At 39.3% G+C, this 15,033-nt stretch overlaps 1 long non-coding RNA gene across 2 annotated transcripts in view; it reads right to left on the bottom strand.

Annotated features, from left to right (window-relative positions):
* The window catches only part of LOC309665579, a 227,053-nt gene that overhangs the window by 199,435 nt on the left and 12,585 nt on the right, over nt 1–15,033 (bottom strand). For both annotated transcript variants that reach the window (XR_014266525.1, XR_014266526.1), the window contains exon 2: nt 10,709–10,843. This is a non-coding gene — a long non-coding RNA (uncharacterized lncRNA). The remainder of the gene's footprint in view (nt 1–10,708; nt 10,844–15,033) is intronic.

Raw genomic sequence — 15,033 nt, 5'->3', positions numbered from 1 at the left:
GTGCCACGGAGGCATATGGTTAAAGGGAATAGTCTCCCTTTCACCAAGCCTCTATTTCTGTTCTGATTTTTTTTTCTCTATTTTTCACTTAATTCAGAGTAATTACAATTGAGTAGAGGGTTTTATTAATTTTCTGGAAAATAACGTTTTAAAGAGGCATTTCAGAGGGATCTAAATGCTTAGAAACTTTGTTTTCAGTACTGAACTGCAGACCTCACTGTGTGGCAGCTCTTTATTTAAAGGTCATGGGCCTCAGAGCTAGGCAGAGTTCATTCTGATCCAACTTTTACCATTTACTGGCTGACTAGAATCCTGGGTTTTCCCATCTGCATTTATGTGATTTTAAAAAGTCTACATCTTCAGGCTGTTGTGAAGAATAACTATAAATGCATGCTAAATGCCTGGTAAAAGGGAAGTACTATTAATAAAGAATAGCTCTTAATAATATTTTGTAGCAGAAAAATGCAACATTCTAATCACACTCAGCAATTTAAAAAAAAAAAAACAAACCCCTGCTGGTTATCATCTCTATGAAATCTAATATTATGTAGTGGTTTTCCATTAGGCCCAGTAGAATGTCTTTGCTATTAATAAAGGATGCAAAGACTCAATGAGGCATATAAGTTTTATTTGCTTAATGTAAGAGAATGAGCCAAAGGACAATACATTTATGGTTTGGGAAAGAGAAACAAATTGCACTAAAAGCAATAGCAGGCCGAACATGTCAGAGAAAAATACAACTCTGATAAACATGAAAATAAGTCCTGGTACCAGGAATAAAGTAAAACTGTGATTATCTACTGAAAATCCAGAGAGTAGACCTAAATAAAACAAACAAGATTAGCTGAAGGAAACCATTCTCCAGTCTCTCTCTATTCTCTTGATTGTAATCAGCTCTGGTCCTTAACTGAAGGGAAAGAATGGTTCCAGCTAGGTAGGGCCAATGCCAATCAGAGTTAACCATTTGAGACGACTAAGCGGAGTTGCCTCAGAATGTCAATTTCAGTTTTTTGCCTATAAGCAGTGAAATTAAGCACAGAGACTTATCTACACTAAGTGCATTCATAAACATAAAAGAGACTGACGTTTAGAATAAAGAATTTGAACAATATTTTAAAAGATGACATTTTAGGTGTTTATTTCACTTCTGGAGTTGAGCAAAGTTGAGTAAGGTATATTGTACTATTTTGATAGAATTGACTTAATCAGCTGGATTTAAACATTGCTTCTTCTGTGTGGGTGATGGTGTTTGCTGGATTAGGGGAGATATTTATGATTCTTATCTTTAAAGCAGTGATTATTTCCTATACTTTCTAATAATTTCTCAGGCGCATCAAAGATAGCCATGTTCATCTGTCTATATTATCTACAAATATATTTTGTGTCTTCTCTCTCTCTCTCAGGTGAGGTTGACTTCCATAAAGAAAGACAGGGATTCTGGTAAACATTGGAGTTTTTGTTTAATCAGTTTTCTTGTCTCCTATTTGGTATCACTTACTTCCCTCTGGGTCATTCAGTGAAATTAGACTTCACTATGTCATACTAAATAAAGGGGAAAAAGGAGTCTGAATTAATGAAGTTTGGATAATATAATTCTTTTAATGAAATTCAGGTTTATTGCTTTAAAGAATCTATGGTAATTAAAAGTAGACTGAGAACTGCTTCATCGAGATTCAAATTTAATAAATAACGAAGCAAGATTTGCAATTAGATTATCATATCCAGGCACCAGTCCAAGTATTGCCAACATCTGCTTATAAATATACTATTTTATTCATTTATTCATTCTTTCTTTCCATACAAATTTATTGAGCACATATTATTTGCCAAGAACTATGGTAGATGCTAGGGATAGAATGGTTAACAAGAGAGATTACTTCTTCACCTGCTTGCTTCTTGTACACTTGAAAACACTTTTCCTCTAATTAATCTTTTCCCTTATGATCTTATCAATATTATTCTATGTATTGATATAATCACAAACTCACAACTAAGTCTAAATTAATGAGGCTTTTTCCTACTTTTTTCCAAGGGCAGAAACTGATCAGCAACTCTTTCTTTTTATGCAGCTGTGTGTCTTGAAAGACAAAAAGCTGTCTGAATCCATTTTCTTTTTCTCTGACAATTTGCAGGAAATGGGTGACTTCTGACTGGAAACAACTCATCAGTTCAGTCTTTTCTTTTTTTCCTGCTGTACCAATTATTACAAGAGTTCTAGCAAACAACAAGTTAAGGGAAATATTATGAAGTCAAGCAAATATTGTACAGTAAAAATGTGGGGGAAATATGTTTTGATGGAAAGAAGCAGAACCCTCCAATGGTTCATAGTAATGCAGTTGTCTCAGGTGGAAGGACAACTTTGGAAAATTAAGCACACAAGTGCTATGTAGTGTGTAGTATTCAGAAGTAAATCTGACCCCCTCAGCAAGACCCACTAGCCATAAGGGGCACAGAATCCTGGAAGGAGAATCGAGTCTGGGGTCCCAGCTCTGCCGTGACCTTGGGCCAGTCACCTCACTGCTTAGGCATGCAGCAACTCAAAAGCACAGAAGTTGAAATCAGAAGCATGATGAGATTTGTGACTGTGGGTAAAGAAAGCTCTTTCCAACAGTGGGCTCTTCTGTCTAAATTTGATGTCAGACCAGAAGTTCTCTAAATGAAACTCCAGCGTTAGCATTCTTCATTTCTAGAAGTAGTTAACACCAGAGTTGTTTTCCAAGTGGAAAAATTTTTTTTAAATTGTTCTGAATGGCAACAATTGAGTTCTGTCCCACTCACCACTCTCCTTCACAGTACTCCGTTTGGGATCATTGAGCTGGACCATCCAAGCGCAAAGGAGAAGGTAGTAACCCCCCAAATGTGTATGTTGAATCCGAAACCCCAGGACCTCAGAATGTGACCTTATTTGAAGATAGGGTTTTTTAAGAGATAATCAAGTTAAAGGAGGTCATTAAGCTGAGGGTTTTTTAAGAGATAATCAAGTTAAAGGAGGTCATTAAGGTGGGCTCTAATCTAATATGACTGGTGTATGACTGGTGTCTTTATAAAAAGGGGAGATTTGGACAGAGATACACATAGAGGAAAGGTGACGTGAAGACACAGGGAGAAGGAGATAGCCATCTACAAGCCAAGGAGAAAAGCGTGGAATGGATCCTTCCCCCCACAGTTCTCAGAAGGAATCAAGCCTGCTAACACCTTGAACTCAGACTTCCAGCCTCCAGAACAGGGAGACAATAAATTTCTGTAGTTTAAGCCACCCAGTTTGGGGTACTTTGTTACGGCAGCACCAGCAAACGAATATACCCCATGAGCTAGTACCAAGAAAATTAAAAAGGGGTCTGACCATCCCAACTAACAAAAAGCAGTAGGCTTGGATCTGAGATTTCTTGCGTCTTCTAAACACACACCCTGGTTTGCTTGTTTCCCTTTTCCTGGCATCTCCCTCTTCTCCCGTATCTCCCCGTCCCCAAAGCTGCTTTCAGGCACACTTTAACCAGATATAAGATGCTGATTCAACGTCCAGGATTTATCACCTGACTTGCCCAGGCATCCCCCACTCTACCTCTCTGCCCCAGAATAGTCTCCTTTGTAAAACTAGTTGGTTGGATTTGATAATGAGGACCCCTTTTAGCTACAATATCTGTATAAACATATGTAGTAGGTAATAGGATCCCCTGAGACATTTTGAGAGAAAGAAAGATATGATTAAAACGGCACTTTAGGAAGATAATTAGTGACAATGCAAAGGAGGGATTAGAAAGAGAGAGAAGTAGAGGCTGAGAGACAACAACCATAGTAATTTTTCAAACAGTTGATGTGACCAAATTGTCAGCAGGACTAGACTAGAGCTGTAGTTCTCAAACCTGAGTGTGGGCCAGAATCACCCAGAGGCTTGTTAAAACACAGATTGCTGGGTCCCACCTCTCGAGATTCTGTTTCAGTAGGTCTGAGGAAGAGGCCCAGAATTTCTGACAGATTTCCCAGGTGATTCTGATTCTACCAGTTTAGGAACCACACTGTCGGAATCACTGGGCTAGACTGCCACAGCCATAGTGCTCTAGAGAATTTGGGCTACAAGTCTCCTTTTTTTCATCTTTTTTTTTTTTTTTTAAGTTTGGCTTTTGGCAAAAACAGGGTTTATTTTTGCTTTTGATCTTGTTTTGGCCTGAATTATCCAAGCTGTTAAAGACACAAGAGTGCCAACTCAATGATAATTGATCATGCAAAATTCTATCTTATTTGGGGCCATATTAACCAGGAATTAGAAGCTTCAGACCCTAAAACTGAGCGGAAAGATTATGAATTGGTGTCCTCAAGTCTGGCTGCAGTCTTCTTCAAGTTAAAAACCTAGGTGACTACCACTCTTCTTCCTCCAACTTCCCCACCCTGATTGAGCATCACTGATTTATAATATAAAGCCTTGCCCTTTGATTTTCCACAGCAATTGGTGAATTCACAAGTAATGGTTCTGTTCATCATTCTATGTATGTAGGCGAAAAATATTACCCCCAATTTACAGATAAAAGAAATGAGGCTGAAAGAGGATGTTACCCCATCTCATTTCTGTTCTTGCCAGGATTTTAATAATTTGCCAAACAAGATTAATGTTCCAGCTCCAGAAGTTTCCCTTAACATATATGATTAGGAACAATATTAGACTTATTAAATTCACACAACCAGTTTAAAGTAAATCGCCACAGAATTAGAGTCCATTAAAAAAGAGCCAATCAGCCCTATCAGACATCGCCACCGGTAAATTATGGGTTTTGCTTGAATATTCATTGTATAAGATTGATCAAATTTCTGTTACTTTTCTCTGTGTTCTTAGAGCTAATTTTATATAAAGGAGCTTCAAGCTACCGATTCAGCAAATAGTCCCTTGTTAAATGAGGAGAAAATAAGCTTCTCTTTTCTGATTTCCTTCAAGTTCATGAAGAGAAAAATTCCAAGAACTGTACTTTCTATCAAATTGAGAAGAGAGATGTGTAATGAGGAAAGAATTTTGTTCAACAATAGCAGCAGTGCCACATAGCTGACCAGCTGGAGCCCAGCCCAGCTGTGGTCCCGCAGCCCTCCCTTCCAGCAAGAAGCCAGCGTGGCTCAACAGAGGCGCCCTCACAGAGGGCACCTGCCCTCAGCCTCCATCCCAGGAACCAACCGTCCCCTTCCATAGCAGAGTGTATGCATTTATAAAACTTTTGTGCCCTGTTTCTCTGTCTCTGTCTCTCTTCCTTTCTGTCTCTTTCTCTCTTCCCAACTCCTATCTTTTGAATCAGTCCTATGGCTTTCACGTGAGCATTTTAGTGTGTTGGATCCACCCAGCTGTCCTTGGATTTAAATGAAAAATGAGTTCCTTTTATTTCCTTGGGGACTTAATTTTACTCAAAAGATGAGGGTTACACACTGACACTTTATCTTCATGAGAAAGAGCAAGAGAGAGACAGAGAGACACAGAGAGAGAGGCCATTCCGAGACCAACGTTTCGACCTCTCCTTCCTGATTGCTATTTAAAGCACTTACTCTGACTCGGAGAAAATGTAATATGTAGTTCCTTAATGTGTTTAGTTAAGGACCTCATGAATCATGTGGATTTCTCTACAACCTAAGTGGTTATTATGCTGACCCAAGGGTGTGCCATTTTGTGGACACTTCATCTTTGTGTCCCTGTTTATTTGTATCGAGCAAGCTCAGTTCTGTAAGACACTGATTAGAGGCACAGTGGAAGTTGTTATCTACTGTAAGTTGCATACAGCAAAAAGCTGCCAAGTAGTGTTCATGTAATTGAAGATGCCCAGCTTTCAGACTTGATAGTGATTTTAGTTTGGGGCTTCCAATTCTAGCTCAGGCTCTCAGTAAGGCCAAGACTATTCCTCATCCTGAATTATTCCTTTTCAGGAACAACACTCCAACCATGAAATCTTGGAGACTGCATACCACTTGTTGCATTTAAAACCTCCTTTTTAACTACAACAATCTCACCCTTAGTCCTCCCCAAACTAATGAACCAAAGCTGCTTCCTTTGTTTACCACCGGATTTCAACTTTTGCAAGGAATTTTACTAAGTGAAGCAAGGCAGTGGGGGATGGTGATGGCCCTGAGTTACTTATATGACTGAGCTGAGCTTGAGGGAGAGGCTGTGCTTTCTTACCAGCTGTTAAACATCAAGAAGAGACAGGCTTCTGTAACCCTTTCCTGGCATGCTAGTTCAAAACAAAAGCCAAACACTCCGTTTTGATAAAGATTTTCCTATGAAAACATACAAACAACATAACACTATGAGTCAAATTCATATCTAAATAAGATTAATAAAATGTGACACTGTGTGTGTCTGTGTTTTGGATTGTCATAAGAAAGTGTGAAAGGAGTTCAACAGTGTTGGCCTCACTGACATCCCCAAATGGTACTGCTATTTGCTTCTTTTTCAAGGAAAGCCACTCTTTTCCCCTGAGGTGTAGGTTAGGAAAACACCAATCTGAAATACAGAAAGAAAATGGCTAGGGTTGGACCTACTCTTCGTCAAATCCCAGAAGTATGTGTATTCAAATGTGGTTCCCTTAAGGGTTAAGCATAGGGTTCCTCCCAGGAAATGACAAATGGTTCCACAGACAAAGTTTTCCTCACTCCCCTGCCCCCAAGATCCAGACTTGCAGACTTCAAAAAGTGCAGACTAGAAAAAGTGCTTGGTTTGAAATAATTTCTGAGCTTTAACTGGCCTCACAAACCACATTCTTTTTACTCTCCTCCCCCAGCCCAGTTTAAAAAAAAAAGAAAGAGGAAAGGAAAATGGCTTGGAATTCTGATGATAGACTTTCATAAAACTGTCCGTGTTTTTTTGCTGAAGCAAAAAAAAGTCTACCTGAAGTATATGACTTCTTCTGTTGTTACTAAAATGTTTGTCTTCAATATAGAGATATTTGTCTTCTATGTTTACTTTTTTACATCTTGAATTCTTACTGTAGTTTTTATTTCCCAATTTTCCATTTTAAAAACTTAATTCCATTTTAGCCCTACCCCCTATGAAGACATCAACTGTTTTGTGAAGCTCCAGGTCCCTGGGTATACCTAAACCCTTAAGTCAGTGTCTATAAGATTTTTTTTTTTAACCTGCAGATGCCTGGGACCCACCTCTAAAAATTCTCAGTCAGTAAGTGGTTTGGGGCCTTAAAGAGTATAATTGGTCCTCCGGTGATTTTAATACAGAACCTGGCTGGTAAAATACTGCTACATAATATATACCTCCCCCCGCCAACACACACATACACACACACACACATGCACACACGACTCCCACATAATGACCAGCATCACAGAAGAATGGCCATCATTAAGAGTTCTATTTGTAATTCTATTACAGAGGATATCCTATTTTTTCTTTATTGTTAAACTTCTTGAAAAAGTGGCCAGTCTGTCCTCACTACTCTCCTGCTTCCTAACCCTACCGCCTACTTATACTAGGTCCAGTCTAGCTTTCCTCCTAATGATTCCTAGATCAGTGGCCAGTGACCTCTTCACGATAAAGTTCACTGGTCTTCTTTATTCCCTGCTTCTTAAACACATTTTCAGCCTTAATACTTGACCATCTTTGCCTTCCTCCTTTGGATTAAGGAGCTTTGCACTCTCTCAGGTCTCCTCCTGTCTCTTTGTTCTTTCTCTGGGTCCTCATATTCTTTCTGCTGCAAAAATTCCCCTCAGATCTGCCCTTGGCTGTTTTGGTTTCCATCTCCACAACTTCTCCTCTGGCAAGCTTATTCAACCCCACGGCTTCAACCAGCACCTCCTTACCAGGCGGATCCCAGATCTCTCTCTCTAATTCTGACCTCTCTCCCAATCTCCACTCCTTTCCCTTTATTGTTTGCAAGACTCCTTCATCTGGCTCTTCCACTACACCTCCAAAGTAACATGTTCAAAAGGGAATTCATCTTTTCCCCCAAACCACTGCTCATCTGGTATTTCGTGATTCTGTAAGTTGTAGCTCAATCCTCTCACCTATCGAGGTTCGATTCTACAACATCTCTGACTGATTCCTGTCACTAGCCCACAACATTCAAACGGGTATCTAGCCCTGTTGATTCTTCCCCCCAAATATCTCCAACTCAGTCTTCTCCTTTCTAGTCCTACTGCCAGACCATAAATACTATTGTATTTTAAATATAGAGAAGATTTTTTGAGAACAAGAGTATTCAGAGAAAGATTCAAAATGCTCAAGATGAGACTTGAACAATCCTTGAAAGACTGGTAGGACTTAGGTAAGCCAAAGGAGAGGTGGGATGGAATCTGTGGGAAGATCAACATGGGTAAAGGTCCAGATGCAGGAATAACTATGGCGTGTGCACAAGCAATGAGAAGCTGACTAAAGCTAAATGTGTTTATTAGCCTCCAAAGCTTACTCCCTAATAAACCACACATCCAGGTAATCATACCCTTGTGTAATCCCATCCTACTGAATCTCAGTTGGCACTGAGGCTCTCTTTATGATTACAGAATGAGGTAGAAGTGACACTGTGTAATTTCCGTGGCTAAGACAGAAAAAGTCTTGCAGCTTCTGCTTTAGTCCTTTAGAACGCTCTCTGTGGGAGCCAAATAAGAAAACTGACTGCTGTGCTAGAGATGCCTCATGTAGGCATTTCTGTCAACAGTCCCAGCTGAGCCAGGCTTTCAGGCATCTCTGTTAAGGCAAGAGATACATGAACAAAGCCATCTTGGACTCTTTGGACCAGACCAGCTGCCAGCTGAACCTTGAGTGACCTCACTCAATAAAAAGTAGAACACGATAATCACCCAGCTAAACCCTACTTGAATTCCCAGTCCATAAATAAAGAATTTGTTTTAAGCCACTATGTTTTGGGCTAGTTTATTAGGCACCAATTGATAACCGAAGTGCAAAGGTAAATTTTCTTGAGAAGTAGAACATCAGATTAAACATGTAGGCTGGTTCCAAATTATGGAGAGCTTTGAAAACGTCAAGCAGAGAGGCTTTTCTTGCTAATGTACGATAATAGGGAGCTAATAAAAGTTGTTGAGCAAAAGGATGATAATCATAGCTTTGTATACAAGATAGTTCGACAGAAATACACAAAATGCATAGACAAATGGCAAGCATTTGGCAATCTGATACAGAAGATCTAGGGCCTAAACTTTGTTAATACTGAGAAAATTACTAATTTCAGCTTGCTACCACCTCAAGGGGTTGTTGTGATGGGTAAATGGGTCATATACATGACAGTACTTTGAAAGCTCATTCTAAATACCACATAAAATAAATTTTTGTCAGTCACATGAGTGAGAGACTAGAGGCATCAAAAGCAGCTCGAAAGCTGGGATAGCAATCTGGGTGTAGGGTGATGCATTCCTTACTTAGGATGATTGATCTGGTCAGTCTTGAGCTTTATTTCCAGCCACTTTCTGCTGCATAATTTGTATTCTAGCCATACTAACTATGGAGGGTAGCTTCAACATGCCATACCTTTCCTAAGCTTCAACTCTCTTGTTCATGCTCTGCCCTCTACCGCTACATCTTTCTCTGCTTCTCTACCATGCCATTCCTATTCGTTTTCAAGACTCAGCTAGGGTTTTTCTTCTCTTGTAAATTTTTCCTCGATTTTCATAGTTTGAATTATTAGGACCTCCACTATACATTGCACTCAGCAATGATTCCGCATCATATTAAATGGTATTTGTAGGTTTACGTATTTGCCTCTCCAGTGGTACTACACTCTGAGCACCTTTGATTACCTGGCACACGGTAGGGTCTTAATAAGTGTTTTTCTTTTCTTTTTATCAACTAGAACATTGGGGATAACAATATAAGAAAGATTGAAACAAGTAGCATAAAGGAAAAAAATAGGAATTTATGACTGACTGAATTTGGAGAATGACAACTGTGGAAGAACCAGGGATGATCCTGAAGTTTCAGATGTGTATGACTGGGAGAACATTAACGCACAAAGAGATTCAGGAAAAATGATATGGATTCTGGACATAATAAAAGAATTTTGGAAAGCTTTGATGTGAGTATGTTGAATTGAGAAAATGACAAAACATCCAAATAGAAATATCTAGAACTAGTTGTATATATAAGGCTAATGTTGAGTTCATAGAACAAGAATCAACCTTTAGTGGTAGTGCTTACTTTAGAGTGGTGATATTTGGTTGTCTCCTTGATAAAAGGTCTTCTCAGAGAAATAGTGTACAGAGAGAAGAGGTGGCTCATCTTTATGGACCAAGAGAAAGAAAGGACTTACAGAGGGAAACTCAAATAAGCCAGCATTAATAAGGCTACCAGTAGTGATGTCACAGAAACTAGCAGCTGTTGCCTGCTATTCAGCAGCAGATGGACATCCTGCACCATCTCAAAGATACCACGTGCAAATCTAAGTTCAAATTCACAACTCTGCCTTTCCCCCTACTTTCGCCATCTCTGTTAATGACATCATCATCCACTCAGTGTTCCAAAGGACATTTAGGAATCATTCACAACTCTTTTCTTAATCCTGACATTCTCACAACAAATTCTATGAATGTGTCCTTGAAATATAATTCTCCTCTTCTTTTTCCCGTCCAGCCTACCACCACCGTGTCATGTGATACAGCAGCTTTTTAACCACCTGCCTCCAGTATCAGCACCCTATGATGTATTCTTCTGTTGCCAGAATAATTGTTCTAAAACACAAAAGTGCCCTACTGAAAATCCCTCAGTGATTCTCCATACCTTACAAGATATACCTTTGTCCTCCACGACATGGATACTGCCTACTTCTCCACTTCTCCTGTGATTCTTTACCGCAAGCAGCCCACATGTTCCGGCCATGGGAAATTATATTCAGATATTTCAAACACAACATGCCTGAAAAAGAATTTATAATTTTCACAATTTATAACCTTTCACAAGAGATCCACTCTTCTGTCTCAGAAATGTTAACACAACAAGGCAGAAACCTGGTAGGTATACCCGTTTCTGATTCTCACATCCCAAATCCACCTAATTCTCTTCTCACCCGATGTTATCACCCCAGACCCCACTACCATTCATCTCTTATCTGGAAGAGTCTCTTAAAGGGTCATGTTCCAGTTTCCTCTCTCAAATTCATTCTCTAGACCACAGACAGAGTTATCCTTCTAAACAAAATCTGATCAGGGTTAGCATTAGAGTGAGAGTTAGGGTTAATGTTTGGACTAGGGTTTAACAATCTTCAGTGGATTCTCACTGCTGCTAAGACAAATTCCTTAAGCTGCCTTTCAAGGCTCTCCCTGATTGTCCTCTGGATAACCTGGAATATCCCTCTATGAACTCAACCCCTACCTCACCCACCTCCCTTCCTTTGGCTATGTGGCACCCATTGTTTACGGACTGAATGTTTGTGTTTCCCGCCCCCCACCCCCCGCCCCGCAAAAAAAATTCAAACGTTGAAACCCTAATCCCCAGTGTGATGGTATTTGGAGGTGACACTTTGTGGTGGTAATTCGGTTTAGATGAGGTCATGAGGGTGAGGCTTTCATGAGGGGATTAGTGTCCTTTTAAGAAGAGAAAGAGAGACCAGAGCTCGCTCTTTCTTTCTCTTCCATGTGAGGACACAGCAAGAAGGCAGCCATCTGTGAGCCAGAAGAGGGTTCTCATCAGGAACCAAATCTGCAGGCACCTTGACTTTGGACTTCCTAGCCTCCTGAACTGTAAGAAATAAATGTCTTTTTTTTAAGTCCCCAGTCATGGTATTTTGTTATGGCAGCCCAAGCTGACCAAGACACCATTCTAGTTCTGAGTCTGTCATTTCCTCAGAGTTCTTCCCTGTGTCCCATGGCCAGGTCAGGGCCCCTGTCATGTACTCCCATAGCACCCCACATATTTCCTGTCAGAGGATTCATTAGTTTATTATGCGGACATGCTTAATGCCTGTCTTTTCTGTTGGTCTATAAGATTATGAAGCAGGAACTCTCTCACCTTAGATTATCAATGCCTGTCACAGTGCCTGAGACAGAGTAGGCATAAAATTAGTATTTAATAAATGAATGAATAACTCGATTGAACCATGGTGCTATATTTTATATATTCCTGTTTATTTCATGCAGTGCCAACCTAACAAACTCTAACCCATCAGGATTCATCACCTCCTCTTGGGGATTCACCTTAATATTCTCAGGCAAGGTTAGATACCTCATTTCTGTTTTCCCACAAAAAGATCTCTATCACATTGTTTTGTTTCTCTCTCACACATCTCCGCTAAATTATGAGCAACTTGAAGGCAATTTTCATCTTAAGCATCCTTCTCTTCTCAGTGCCTCTGATTCAATACATGTTTGCTGAATGAATGGACAAATGATTCCCTTGAGAAGGAGATAGGTCAAGTAATATTTCTTCCAATGTTGAGGATGGAGCTATCCTAACTATTAAGTGATTCCAGTTCTTCATTACCATATTGGGAAGGTATTGTAAACATGTACAAAACAACATTCTATCTTTTAAAAGGTGTGTAGAAAATAAGGGGGTAAATATGGTAATTTTACATTAGGAAAACACCTTCAGTTACTTGTGACACCACTCTGCCAGTTCCTTATTGGTCACTACAGTGCATCTTTTGGCCCACTCTTTACTTCGAAAAACAACTTAAGTAGTGGAGATTCGTTAATGTTCTTTGGGAAATTTGTCTAAAACATTAAAGGCCATTCGATTTTAAGTTGTGTCATGAGTTTCCACTATTCTTTCTCAATTATTTTTCTATTTGTAATCCTTCCATTTATCACCATCATTCTCTGACTTTACTTTCTACAAATATTTTGGAGATGAAGTCGACAGAAAGAAAAGATTAAAGTTCCAAGAATTGATGAACTGTACTATTTCAGACCTTTGCCACTGACTGGTCACAAGACATTGATGGAACCACTTTAGGTCTCTGGAATAACTCCATTACGCCTTACATGAAGTGCAGCAATTAGGACTATAAAAATAGAGCAAATGGTCTCTTCAATCCCTTCTTTCTCCCTGCTCCTGCCATGGGCTTTCATAGCCACTGAGGCTTTTTCTGGACAGTTTCTTCAGCTTGAAGAACATTTTGTATTATTTGAGACAATTATAGATGGCTCACATTGATTTGCCGTATTTTTTACTAGTCTATCTTTCTCATGACTGCGAGCTTCCTTTTAAAAAAAATTATTGAAGTGAAATTCACATAACATAAAATTAACCATCTTAAAGTATAAAATACAGTTAGTACATCCACAGTGTCATGCAATTATAACTACTATATAGTTCCAGAACATTTTCATCATCATCAAAGGAAACCCCATACCCATTAAGAAGTCATTCTCCATAGCCACCACTAGTATGTTTTCTGTCTCTATAGATTTACCTGTTCTGGATATCTCAAATAAATGTGATCATACATTATACAACCTTTGATGTCTGGCTTCCTTCACTTAGCATAATATTTTTGATGCTCATCTGTGTTAAAGCATGTATCATTACTTCGTTCTTTCTATGGCTGAACAAAATTCCATTGTATGGATACACCACATTTTGTTAATCCACTCATCTGTCGATGGACATTTGGTTGTTCCCACCTTTTGGCTATTGTGAACAGTGCTGCTATGAACATGTTAGCTTCTTAAAAACTGGAATTATTTACCTTGATACCCTTAGTGCCTGGGAAATTGGTTAATCATAAGTCTGTTGAGTGTACTGATATAAGCTAATGTTTTAATGGGTATACAGAGACAAGCTCACACACACACACACACACAAATTCTGCTTCTCCTCCTATCTTCCTCATCTCAAGTAATGATACCAACATCCACTTAGCAGCCCAAGGCAGAAACTTCTCCCCCACTTTCTATATTTAATTAATCACCAAGTCCTAAGAATTCTAAGTCTTAAATATCTCTCAAATCTGCTCTCTTCTCTCTAACTATCTTCACTGCTTCAGCCTTAGGTTAGGTCCTCATCATTCCGGCACTATTACAATGCCTTTCTAAGTGACTGCCCAGCCTCCAGGCTCTTTCCTCACTGCTTGGTCATCCTACTAAAACATAAATCAGATGGCATCAGTCTCCTGCTTAAAACCCTCCATGGAGCAGTTCTCCATGGAGCAGTTCTCCATGGACTATACATTAAAAGAAGACTCCTTAAGATAGCACAAGATGCCCTTCCTAATTTCTCTTTACTTTATCGATAGCCTTATTATTTTCCCACTGCTCTTTAACTATACCCTAACTTCTAATTCTGAATATGTATTTTCCCTCCCCAAAAATTTTCCCTCTTCTTTCATGACTCCATTCACTCAGCAAATGTTAAGTGAGTACCAACTCTGCCTCAAACTATGCTAGGTTCTGTTGACACAGGGGTGAATAAGACAGGCTAGGTTCCAGGTCTCATGGGACCTACCTTATACAGCAGAGGCAATGCTGACATTTGAGGTGGATGATCACATGTTATGGAATCTGTCCTGTGTACTGTAGGATATTTAGCAGCGTCCCTGGCCTCTATCCACTAGACACCAGTAGCACACGACACACCTTGTTGATAATAATTGTTATAACATTAATTATTTTTGAGTACAAATTATGATTAAATGTCACCTGCCTCTACACATGTGGTAACATCTCCCTAGAAGGGGTTTTCTTTTCTTTTCTGCCTGATGAATTTCCTCCAAGAGTCAATTTCAACATTCCCTTTCCCTGCTCAACCTTCCCAAGTAGAATCCGTTACTTCTTGCTCTTTGATCCTCCTTATGGACTCCCTTAAACCTTGCTAATACATTGTACACTGAATAAGTGCAAAATATCTTTGTTCTAATGAGATAATGCCTTATTTTCTCCAGTTAGGTAAAGTAATCCTTCCCCATTAGTGAACTGCCCCTACTTCAAATTTTAGTAAACAAGGGATTTCAGTATATGCAGATTTAGTTTTATGTACTTTTTTTTAGTTCCAGTATATAAGAATTATGAGTCACTCCTGTTGGGGATAATTAGAAAAAGAAGAAATTGGGTGTTGGGAATAAAAAAGTAAAGTAAAGCAGATGGCATGGCAGTAACAGAGGTTTTTGC

Source organism: Balaenoptera physalus, assembly GCF_965194825.1.
Source record: "Balaenoptera physalus genome assembly, chromosome: 8".
In the NCBI taxonomy this organism is placed as follows: Eukaryota; Metazoa; Chordata; class Mammalia; order Artiodactyla; family Balaenopteridae; genus Balaenoptera; species Balaenoptera physalus.
Note: the sequence above shows the minus strand (reverse complement) of the source record. Positions and strands in the feature narration are given on the sequence as shown.